Raw genomic sequence first — 13,018 nt, 5'->3', positions numbered from 1 at the left:
CCAATTTATAAGAGAAGGAGAAAATGGTGCTCACATTTTTATTCCTCCAAACAACCATTTCCTAACCTGGCCCCTTTGTTTCGATTAAACTACAACTAGTCCTGATCATTTGAAGGCAAGTAGATAAACAAAGGTGTCTTGATGGGCAAGGCTGGCATGTCACAAAGTATTCACCGCCTTGTCTTATTTATGTAATGAAGGCGGGATTTTAAAAAATCTGAAGAAATAAATTGAAAGTTAATTTTGGTTACTAGATGTCTAACCAATTCCTTTCTAATAAAAGCTGCACTGTTTACCTTAGCTTCATGTTCTTAATTTACAATAAGAATGTTGGATACAAGGTACCCTTGAAGTACATTATAAAGCACCAATGATGTACTGAAGTGCATGGGGAAACCTCCCCCCCTCCCTGGGCATAAGATGAGTTAAAAAGGATCTTGAGAATGTCTGAGGAATTTCCCTGTAGGAACGCTCTTAATTCTTGAATGAGTTGGTGGTATTATCTTACGCTCTAAGGAAGAGTTTGTTCAGTTGTGAAGTTCTTTCCTATTAAAGTGTCTTGCCTCTTACAACATACAGATGTACTCTCCATTGGATAGTGCAGGATTTTGTTCCCTTTCAGTCGGCTACATCTGCTAACCTGTTTCAAATGTTCTTTCCAAGCTGCTTCATCCCGCCGCTTGCACGCTTGGCTCCAGCTGTGAGTCTGCTGCTCGTGACTCCCCAGTTCCTCACATGTGGCATTACTCACAGCTTGGATAAATCATAAGCAGACGCTTCAAACTCCAGCCTCTTGAGGACCAAAGGAATCTCACATATGCTAGTGTGACTGACTGTGCACACAGACAAAATCCCAAAGCCAACCCAAAAACTACAATTGTGCAATCCAGCCACATTGACAACTAGATTGCAGTTCTGAAGAAACTGTTGGCACTTCAGGCTCTCCTTATTCCGTCAGAGTATTCTCTTCAACTTCTCCCCTTTAAATTCCTCCAGATTGTAAGAAGGTCCATATGCTTTTGAAGCAAGGGTTCATTTGGGCCAGCGTAGTTACTGTTCTCACTGAAGTTTTTGGTCCTTTCTGACCCCCTCTAGCACTACTGTGTTTTAATGGGTAGCCTTTGATCTGCTAAAAAAGGTGCACACAAACCTATATTGTAACACAACTTGAAATTCAGGAGCATGTGAATAAACATTTTCCTCTCCTTTCTACAACCTTCACTCCCAAGCTCTTCTTCAGAAATTCTTCCAGAATATATACAGGCTGCATTTATATGATTATCTTAACCTGTATTTGTACAAGATGTCAAATGGTAAACTAATCAAATGAGTTGGCTTGCATAGCAGGCTAAGCCTTAAAAAAGTTAATTTTAGCTGACTTTGTCATATTATGCTTTAGAACAGATATACAGATAGATACCATCATAATTGGTACCATATGCATGTTTCTTATCAGGACTTAGCTGATGGCAGAACCTGGCTGACCCAATCTGAGTAAGAAGCTAAGTAGAAGAGGGTTTGGTTAATACTTATGGCAAGACCTATAGGATATCCCAGGGATGCAGGCTAGATTGGGAAGAAAGCAATGGCAAATTGCTTCCATATGGCTCCTAAGAAGGCTGCAGTGATGTAGCCACAAGGAATAAAGTCACCTTGCAGAGGTCTGTTACTGCATTTCAGCCCTTGGGCTCAGAAATTAAGTATGGTGAGACTGCTTAGTCTTTGGATAGAAGACTTCCAAGGACTCCTAGCACAGTAGACTGTGCAATAGAGAGGAAAAGGCCCAGAAAAAGACATTGGCAAAGCACTTCTGTGTAGTTTAAAGAAAACCCCATGGCTGTGTCCATGAAGTCACCAGGAATCAAGCTGGACTCCAAGAAATGTTATCTTTTACTTCTTATAAAATGAAATTCATGTTATGCTGTCTTTAAATTTGTTATCTAGTAATTTACATAAATTCAGAAATTATCAGAATTCATTGGGCATAGTATTGCTGTTTCTTTTCAGCAATGTTAATAGAGAGAATGCTCAACTTAGAACCACAAATGGGACAGGAGCTGCACAGCAATATGATTATTAAATGGGTTGCATCTGATTTTATGACCTTTTTGCCATGGTTGTTCAGTGAATCATTGTCGTCATTAAACAAATCCAGCTTCCCACATTGACTTTGCTTGTTGGAAGCCCTCTGGGAAGTCACAAATGACAATCATGTTACTTGAGACACTGCAGTTGTAGTAAATACATGTCAGTTGCCAAATGCCCAAATTTTAATCACTTGAGCACAAGAACGCTGCAATGGTCTTAAGTGTGAGGACTGGTCATAAAGTACTTTTTTCAGGGCTGTCATATCTTCAAATAGTTGTTAAATGGTTGTAAGTTGAAGTATACATAAGACGCTTATTTCATAAATACATGGTTTATGTATTTATTTCAAATTCAAGAATTCTCAGTTATTTTTTATTCCTATTTTACTGCTATAGTCTTAGTAGATGACACTTTACCAACTGCATATGTTAAGCAGTGTCAGCTGGGATGGGGGACTGCTTGGGAATTTTAGCTCTCTAACATAGATTGGGAAATAATTTAAAAAGGCCATAAGAAGGCAGTGACAATTAATTTTGTATGGCTGTCAGGAAGGCTGCATGGATGCAGTCCCTAGGCATCATGTTCAACTTGCAATTTTTACCTTCTTTGGCTCTTCTCAGCAGTAACAGTCCTTGACTGAGCCTGAAGGAAACTTTCAGTGAGTCTGTTAAGGGAATGCTGCTTTTCTGGCCTCATGGAAGCCAAGGGAATTATTTGGCAGAGCAGATAACCTTAATCCTAACAATTGGCAGGGATTTGAAAATTTATTTATTTTATTTATTTAATTTAATTTGTATACCGCCCTTCTCCCGAAGGACTCAGGGCGGTGAACAGGGCAATAAATACCAAAATACAAAAATTAAGAACAGATTAAACCATAGTGCCCAAATACAATAAATAAATTACTTAAAAACAATAATTAAAACCCAAACCCATCAGACCAGGCCGGCTTGTTCAAACAAATAGGTTTTTAGATCATGTCGGAAGGAGCGAAGGTCGGGGGCCATCTGGAGCTCAACCGGTAAACGGTTCCACAGATCAGGCGCACCCACAGAGAACGCCTTCCCCCTGGGGGCCACCAGTCGGCATTCTCTGACCGGTGGCACCCTGAGGAGGCCCTCTCTGTCGGAGCGCACTGGGCGGAGGGAGGTTGATGCCGGCCGCAGGTGCTCCCTAAGGTACTCCGGACCCATGCCATGTAGGGCTTTGTAGGTCATTACCAGCACCTTGAATCTCACCCAGAAGGCAACTGGAAGCCAATGCAGCTCACGGAGCAGAGGTGTAACATGGGAGTATCGGGACACCCCCAACACAACTCTCACGGCTGCATTCTGCACCAGTTGGAGCCTCCGAGTGGTCCTCAAGGGCAGCCCCATGTAGAGAGCGTTGCAGTAGTCTAACCGAGAGGTCACGAGCGCATGAGTGACTGTACGCAATTAGGCATACAAGTCACATAACATGCAAAAGTTAGTATCCCTTGATTTTTACTAGACATTCTTTCTAAGCATACACTTGTAATATATCAACAACTTTGGGTGGAAGAAGAGAGAGAAAGAGGGAGGGAAGGAGAGAGGGAGATCTAGTCTATATAATCATCCAGTGTTTCCTATTTATTCATCTGTCCAAAATATTGAGGTTTTCTTTTGAGCAGCCAAATGGCTGTTCACAAATGCACAGAAGTAACTGAATGATTGCTGTTGGAACTACAATCCAGGATTAGATTCATCATCGCTATGATTTTGCAAGGCAGTTCTAACATTCTTTGAATGCAACCATCTTGTTCTAGTAAAAACTCAAAAGGTTGTGATGGAATGTATTTTGAATTTCTAATGGAAGTCCAAAGTTACAAAAAGGTAGATCATGAAAGCAATTATTTAAGCGGTGATAAGCTCACTTTTGTTGGAAAGTTTTATGCATAGCTTGGATATTTGGTGGGTATGCTTTAGTTCAGATCTTGCACTTGAGAGAGTTAGATTTTACTTTATATTACTCTCTGTAAGATAACACAGAGAGTAGAGGTAATTCAGCTTGGTAGGAACAAGGGTTTCCTGCCTGAGAAGGGGGTTGGACTAGAAGACCTCAAAGCTCCCTTCCACCACCACCACCACCACCATCATCATTATTAATCATCACAGTCAGCCAGATGTTCAGACTGGATTTGGCATTTTTGTCTACCTATCGAGTCCTTACCAAGGACCTGGGATAGGCAGATGTGGATGTTTGATGGTATTACAGATATTGTCGCAGGATGGAAGCAGTTCCTAGTAAGGCTGCCTTTTGTAATTGACTAATGGCAAATTTGTCAATGCCAGTGGTGTTCAAGTGGTGCTCCAGTTGTTTTGGGATTGCACCCAAGGCGCCTATTACTATTGGTACTAGCCTTGCTTGCCTTTGCCACAGTCTTTCTATTTCTATTTGTAGGTCTTTGTATTTTGTTATCTTCTCCAGTTCTTTCTCGTCTATCCTGCTGTCTCTAGGCACTGCCACGTCCACTGTCCAGACTTTTTTGTCTTTCTTATTGACAATTGTTAAATCTGGGGTGTTATGTTGCAGGTGCTTGTCTGTTTGAATTCTGAAGTCCCAGAGCAGTTTAACTTTATCATTTGTATGACTTTCTCTATTTTATGATCCCACCAGTTCTTACTTACAGGCAAATGATATTTCTTGCAGATCTTCCAATGTACCATTGTTGTTACTTTGTCATGCTGCTGCTTGTAGTCAGTCTGTGCGATCTTCTTGCAGCAGCTTACCAGGTGGTCCACTGTTTCCTCAGCTTCTTTGCATAGGGGGCACTTGCTGTCTTCTCAATTTTGACTTTGTATGCATTTGTCCTTAAGGCTTGGTCTTCTGCAGTCAGAATTAGTCCCTTGGTCTCTTTCTTCAACTTTCCTGCTCTTAGCCATTGCCAGGTCTTGTTATTATCTGCTTTCCCAGCTATTTTTTTAATGTACTGGCCATGTAGTGCTTTGTCTTCCCATGCCTCTATTCTGTTCTTCGTTTGGTCTTTCTTGTAGGCCAGTTTGGTCTCTCCAGTAGTCAGTAAGCCTTCCTGATATACTAATTTCAGTGCATCTTCATCATTGTCCTTCAGATATTCTTCCAAAGCCATTTTTTCTTCTTCAACCATCTTATGTACTTGCAACATTCCACGTCCACCTATTTGCTTTGGTAGATAGAGTCTGTCAATGTCACTGTGTGGATGAAGGGCATGATTCATTGTCATTATTTTTCTGGTCTTCCTATCCATTGCTTTTAGTTCTGCTTGAGATGATGATGATGGTGATGATTATAAAGTGATTGTAGTGGAAAGGACATTTAAGTGAAAGTCCTACTGAGTGGAACTAGAAATGCTAGAGGAAATGAAAGTAAGATTAGAAGATTCATATCAGGACAGCAGAGAGGATGTATGGTTGGTTGTTGGTTGAAGGATTATAAAACTGAGGAAGTGGTGATCATGGAAGATTCCAAATGTTTATTTATTGGTTCGCTGTCTCAATCACTGCACAAACCTAAAATCTTTGTCCCATAACAAACATGTTAGTAATGCCAACAAAACCCGTCTTTTCTAATAATAATGGCAGGAAGGAAGCAAAACAAAGATGCAGCATGGTCAAAACCAAACGTCCACAAGAGTGACCAATAATTTTTAGCAGATGGCATAGTGGACAAGCCGGGATCCTCGGATTTCCTGCACTCGATGGCAATGTCGCAAGATAGTCAGCATTCTGTGAAAACGTTTCTCAACCTTCATCTGGGTGAACTCTTCAATATCAGCCTCCACAATAAAATATTCACCTTTTGTGTCTTCGGTTTCTTCTTCCTGGAATCGGTAGTAGAGATTCCTGGTTGCGTTCACCATGGTTTTCACCGGCTGGCGCAGGATGCTGTGTTTGGTAGCAATGGCTTTGTCAATCTTGGCAACGACCATGTTCACTTGGCTGAGTGTGAATCGGCCTTTCATGTACGAGGGAATGTTCTCAAACTCCTCTGCCGTTATGAAGGGGGTTTCTCTGATTCACTTGGAGACTTTGGCTGACTTCTTTGAGGATTTATTCTCTTCGGCCTTGCAAGGTTCCTTCTCCTTCAGAGTTGTGCTTATCGAACTGCCTTGTGTGGCTTGGGGAAGGTAAATCGGCATATTTTCTGCAAAATGCTGGGTTTCCAAATAGTCCCTCTCGACCGACTCCTGCAGCTCCTTGAGTTTTTTCTGTAGTCTCCTCTGATGATGATACTCCTCTTCCAATTTATTGAGGAGGCTATTTAAGAGAATTATTTCATGGACTACCTTATTGAGCACTGTCTTCAAAGACGAGTCCTTGCCTATTTTTCTCAGCAGAAATGACTTCTTTATATTTGTGATACTGGAATTGAGATGAAAGCACAAGTTTGAAGAGATTGTAGATGTTTTTGCGTCAAGCTCACCGGACGAGGCCAGGCTCGCCCCCGCCTCCTCCCCCTCCGTCATCTCCGGAGTCGCCAATCCACGCAAAACCGAGAACTTCCCTCCAGCAGAGACTTTCTCACATTCAACAAGATTCCAAATGTGGGGTCAACAAGAACAGCGGCAGTGGCAAGATGCAAACTGAATAGTGTTGTGCCTTAGTGGATCAGCAGAGGTTGTGCATGCATTGCTGGGATTCTTGGGGTGAGAGGCTTGGTATCTCTGAAGTCTGTAGCTGCCATGGCAAGGCCTATCGAGGATTTGTCTGTAAATAACCAATCATCAGTGCAAGTGACAACTATGGCAGGAAGGTGGCTATCATTAATAGGTCTCCTGGTATGATACAGTACATTGAGACCAAGTTTCGTCAGTGGAGAAAGACTAGAGTTATGGAGGGAATTCTACTCTCATAATGGTTGGCACTGTTTTATTGAGTATAACAGTGCTGAGCTTTTGACCGTTACTAAATATATTCATATATAGTAGCTAGATGACACTATCATGTTTTATTATAACCTATTTCTGTTTTAAATTTTTAGATTTATGCCTTAGTTATAGACAATAATACTGTACTTCTTTAACCTAGAGACACAGGTTACAGTGGTAACAACAGCGGCAATAATATTTGTAATATTCTTTAGCTTGTGTTTTATGTTTGATCTTCCTTTTTTACTTTTAAATCAATGGTTAATACATTTTGGGTTGGTCTCAACCCAAAGTTTTGAGAGTCATAAAAAAGTAGTCATTCCTTTCTGATTATAAAGTAGCTGTTAAAATTCTTAAGCTTCCCCAGTTTAAAGACAATATAAGGGGGAGGGGCATGTAAAAGGAGGGTGTGCCCTTTTCTGCTCCCCATGAATTTTGGTTTCCAAAGATGTGGGGCCACCAGCTTTGGGCTGTGATATTCTCGACAATCAGCAGCAAATGAGTATCTCTTGCTGCCTTGTAGTGGTGATGAAGATTTTTTTTAGCCATATGAAGGGTGTTGTTAACAAATTGTGGGGGAAGAATTTTAGCTTTTTTTTTCAGGGTGGTGGTGTTGTTCCAAGGCAAGAACAAAAGCCCCCCCAACTGCTGCTGTCTTGAAGAAAACCGAGTCCAACTGCTTTTAAGTGCATGGGGGAGGGGGAAAGCTATAGATACAATCTTATCCATGTCTTTTTGGCCCTTAGTGAAATGCAGAGCTTTTATCTCTTCTGTAATGTGTCTGTGTGGCAATGATTATTACTTAGCAGACATGTGTTAGCTGTATTTTAAGTGCTTGGAACATGTGTAATGACCATTTATTATTACTTAAAATGTATCAAATTCATTGTCGGTTGTGGATATATTCTGCTTATTTATTGGCATAAAGCCCATCTATGAGAAATGTATGACATATGTGTCAATGTTACAGATTTGACGTTTTGGCTTTTGTATGTGATCTATTTAAACTAGGGTTTCCTTATGTGGAAAAATACTTGAAAAAACTGCATATATCTGACTGTGTGCTATTTTTTTTTTCTATACTCACATCCATCCTCGATGAAGAAACTCAGGTATATATAATCCTCCACACCAACTTCTAAACAAACTTTCCTTGTAATGAGAGGTTGGATACAAGTTATTATTTCTCCAGAATGGCAGGGTCAAGGAATCACTCATTGAGGATACATATCATGGCTTCCTTCAAGGGAAATGGCAAAATTCCTCTTCCAAAGAGACAATAAACATTACCTAGATCTAGTCTCCTGTTACCTCCTTGACCGCTGGGCCCCAAGTAGGGCAAGAATGATGGCGCTCACAACACAGAGGAGCCTGACCTCAATGCAATCTCAGATAACCTCACAAGATAGTATGTTTGTCATCTTGATAAGATTCAATGATAACTGAGTATTTTGCTAGGTAACTCTGCTTTCTGTTATAAAATAGTTTGGGGTTTTCACACAATGCTTTAAAAGTCCATCTTATCACATCTTCCTTTTTATGAATAGCATATGCTGTTAACTTCTTTTCTTTTGAACTCTTGAAGAGACGACCTACTATGATGTGGTTAGCTAAACTGATCTCTGCACAATACTCCTCCCTCTTTAAAGGGCTTTGTGACCTGAAAAACAATGGAAAAAATTCTCCTCATCTCTGGGTAAAATGTTGTTTGATAACAGTTTTCCTACTCTTAATAATTAAAAATACCAATGTATAGCCACTTCAAAGAAACTGCAGGTACATTTATTACAGATTAAGGAAACATTGAGTCCTGACTAGTGCATCTCTTCAGAACTAGTGGGGAACAGTTTTTGAATCAGCTGAGGCTTGCAAATTTCCATGTGTAGGAAAGCACCATATTTAAATGTTATCCCTGGTGTCTAGTATCCTAGGAGAGCCTGCAGCAGGAGGGCCTATTGGTTAAGGCAACAGCAGTAGGCATAGTTTGGCCATTATAGGCTAAGTTTTAGAGGTATGTTCTGCGCAGACCTTGGCAGTGGAGAGGCTATTTCAGCCACTTGTCATCTTTTGCTTAACAGATGAGCTCTGCAAAATGGGCTAGCTGACTGGATTTAAATGTCCCCAAGAAATTTTAAGGTGGAGTTAGTTCAATCATTTGCCTACCTTTGAACCAAAATACAACCTCTTTGTGTTTATTGACCAAATCAGTTGACCCTTTTTTGGTGCTGCCTCCAATTTTTTTTTATTTTTTTTTAAATTCCATTTATATCCCGCCCTTCTCCGAAGACTCAGTGCGGCTTACAAGCTTAGCAGTAGCCTTCATTCTATGTATATGCCTGCTTATTAGGGCTTTCACCTCCCCCCAAGCGGCATTATTACAAAGTCAGCTTAATTGCCCCCAACAATCTGGGTCCTCATTTTACCTACCTCAGAAGGATGGAAGGCTGAGTCAACCTTGAGCCTGGTGGGATGCGAACCTGCACTAATTGCAGGCAGCTGGTGTTACTTAAGGAGGCATTAGCCCACTGCTCCACCAAGGCTGTTTGTTTAAATATTTTCAAAGAATAGGGTATGAGATTTGCAAACATTCAACAAAGTCCATACATGAGCCTATAGAAATAAAGGGGTGTGTCTTAGCACGTCAAGAACAGGAAAAAAAACAACGAAGAAATTTAAAGAAGGGATTGGTGATCTAAATTTTTCTTGTTCAGACCAAGTGTTGTTATGTTTGGATCCTTTTCCTCTCTGCTGCTTTCATTACATTGAGGATTATAAACACACACCAACAAAAACATGAATAGAATTTAACCCTGTAAAGCAAAACCAGGACTAGGATTCAAAGTGTTCTTTTAGGTGACTTTAAAATGTGGCCTGGGCAACCTTTTACCATTTTGGGGCCCACTTCATTAAATGGCTTCCCTGGGTGATAATGATCTGTTATGAACATCAGTATCTTTTTCCTCTGCTTGCCCTTATAATTGGAGAGAGAGATCTTCAGCAATTCTATATAACATAATACATAAAACTGCAGAACTGTAACTAAACTATCAGTAAATTCTTATGCACCATCCCTCTGTTTCAGCATGGCTTGTATTCAGCAGAATTATTAATCGTAGGTGTCACTGTACAAGACAGGGCTATGAATTAGATGATCACATCAGTTAAAATCCCCCATTTTCTATGGTCTTGGCTTTAAACATGATCTGCAAGCATCTGATTTATTTTTAGTGTATATGACAAAAGAGACTTGAAGCTACAATGGTTTAATTCTTAAAAATTATCTCACAGCCTGTTTGAAGTCTGACTCCTGCAGACATACACCTCCTCTATTCTTTCGTTCAGTAGTTCTTTGTAGATATTAAAACAAAAATAATGCGTGGCCTGCATCTTATAAGCTCTTAAGTCAAGATTGTGTGAGATCTTATTGCAGAGTATAATTCTGTGGAGACCCTTAGCAAGATCAGCACTGTAGTGGAAAATTTTGCTGTGGTGGAGCACATCATAACCAAGCACTAAGAAGAATCTCCCCTCCCCCCCAATTTTTTTTTTTAAATCAGTCTGTCCTGTTGAGGCAGCTCTGTATTTACATCCAGAGGATTGCGTAGTCTGTGAATGAAGAACTGGAGAAAATGACTAGAAATAATTACATATTACTCATTTTTTGTCGGATCTTCTACAACTATTTAATGGTGGTTCCAAAAACCCTTTTAAGTTTGCTGGCTGTGATATTTAACCTTAGAAGGCAAGTGTTTCTTTTCTTGGAAATATATTAAATGGATCTATAGTACTTTTTGAAAAGGGAATGTAGTGGAATAAGGGCTGCATTTCAACTTCCAATGAAAACGTCTTGGATCAAAAAACCAGGAATAGGGTACTTAATATATTTGTAGAAAAGATTGTATGTTTAATTATGGGTAAAGGTTACCTAACTTGCCTAAACATATCTTGATGTAACCTATGGGTGTTCATGACCTAACGGAGGTCATTTTAAATTAATAAAAGAACTTTTAAATGTAGCCTGTAAATGCAACATGTAATATAATATAACCATTTTTGGAATAGGGTAGAAAAATGGTTCGGTTGTAAATTTATAAACAAGTCATTTGCCTCCATCCTTTTGCTCAGGGCCAGCAAGCTTAGAAATGCCTTGGCACTGATGTCTCCATGACCAGCATCTTTCAAACTCCCACTCTGCTGTAACCATTTAACCCTTGGTACTCCTGCTTCTCCCCTGCAATTGGCATAACCCAAAAGCTTTGCACAATGTTCATGAAAAAGCCATTGGAAACATCCCAATTGCTGAAGAAAATGAAATATAAGTCTTGGCTCACCTCAGTGTATTATTTATCCAATTTATATGCCACTCCAATTTTAAAAGATTCTAATGTATTAAATCATTAGCTACCTAAACTTGCAATATCCACCTTGAAACACCTAATGGAATTCAATTAACAGCTTCTGAAAGATGTGAAACTTGGTGGTAACATGAATATGATTGCAAATTACTTATTGCAGATAAAGGAAAGAGTACAGAATCTTTCCAGTTTTAATACAATATCTTGTGTAAATGTTAAAAAAAGACACTTTGAAGCTTTAGGATGAGTTTATAGAGATCTGATCTCAGAGGAACTCTATGGTCATCCTACCTCTTGCCATACTTTTAGGCTTCGGGGCTTTCATGATAGGCCCAGAAAGTGATGTGCCCTGAAAAATCACAGATATGCTGGACCCAACCCCTTCCAACCTTAGAAGAATCCCATATCACTTAATTTGCCTCAGTCGTAAATGTATTTAGAATTTATTTCCTCATTAATCACTTTCTTTTAACATCTGAAGAGAGATAGTGCAGCAAATGCTGTTTCTCCTTTATTTCCGCCTGGAGCCTGGCAAAACCCTGAGCAACTTAGTGCCCTAACATATGGAAATAAAATCCATGAATAAACATTAAAGCCACGTTTCCTGTTTTGCCATCTCAGTTGTTCAGAGTCCTGCTTTATGAAACCATTTCTACTTCAGGGAGGTTCAAACACCACATTTTAATCACTCATTCAATTTTGACATATTGGCAAGTAGGATGAAATCCTACCAGTTACCACCTAGATCCCAGGCACTCAACCGGTTTTGTGTTTGAACCACAAGTTTCTAAATGACTGTCTTAAGGTTCCACCTTTTCTCCCACTCATAACCACATATACCACCTTCCCTCCTACATGTGTAATGTCGCTCTGCCAACTATAGCAATTGCTTGTGTGTGGAAACCATGTTAGCCAAGTAAAGCATTTTTCAATGTCTTCGTTGGAATTCCTAAACTGGAAAAAAGGATGAATGCCAGCCTGCTTTTTTTAGACCATCAGAATTACTCCTGGCTCTAGTTCTCATTGGAAATAAATGGTTTACATTAGTGTAACGGTTAGAGTCACAAAAAAGGTCTAGAGAAAACTGTTTGGTTTGGAACACCACTATGCAATTTTGCTATGTTGAACTTCATACCTGCCTTAGTGTCAAAACTCCTGCATTCATCTCTGAAGAATATGTCTGCAGAATGTCTTAAACTTCAATCATACAAACATTTAAGAAAGCCAGACCAAGTAAAAGTTTCAATCTGTGAAAAACTTACCTGGTTATTTAAAAATGGCTACATATACCGGTAGCATTAAACTTCAGTCTTTTTATAGCAGAATGACACAGATGAGTACCAAAAGGGTGATGTAATCACTAGTTTCAGAAACATGTGTATGTGTATTCATTCAGATAGATCTAATGTTTCTAGCAAGGAAGGCAGCTTTTCATATTTATCTTTGGAAGCACACATGCAATTTGCCGTTCAGTTCATAGCATGTGTGACGACACAATGGTTTGCCTCTGTTAGTATTTTTCGTGGCCATGCCCAGGACACCATATAATTATTTGTTGAATAGTTATAGTGTATGTGAATAAATTACTTGCCAATATTTTTGTGCTCCTCCTTGATGGATATTAAGGAACTACGGTCTGAAAGGTCAATTCTAGGCCACAGCTCGGTAAGAAGGAGCACTTTTGTGACCATCCTGAAAAAAAGTGGAA

At 39.7% G+C, this 13,018-nt stretch overlaps 1 protein-coding gene and 1 pseudogene across 4 annotated transcripts in view; one reads left to right on the top strand and one right to left on the bottom strand.

The window, feature by feature from the left end:
- PLPP1 (phospholipid phosphatase 1) overlaps positions 1-13,018 on the top strand; it is an 80,208-nt gene that overhangs the window by 64,198 nt on the left and 2,992 nt on the right. The gene's annotated exons all lie outside the window — the stretch shown is intronic.
- Positions 5,471-9,477, bottom strand: LOC308661892 (SKA complex subunit 1-like; annotated as a pseudogene). Its single transcript has one exon. The product of its transcript is annotated as an SKA complex subunit 1-like (transcript).

Source organism: Vipera berus (genome assembly GCF_964194415.1).
Source record: "Vipera berus genome assembly, chromosome: 2".
Classification (NCBI taxonomy): Eukaryota; Metazoa; Chordata; class Lepidosauria; order Squamata; family Viperidae; genus Vipera; species Vipera berus.
Note: the sequence above shows the minus strand (reverse complement) of the source record. Positions and strands in the feature narration are given on the sequence as shown.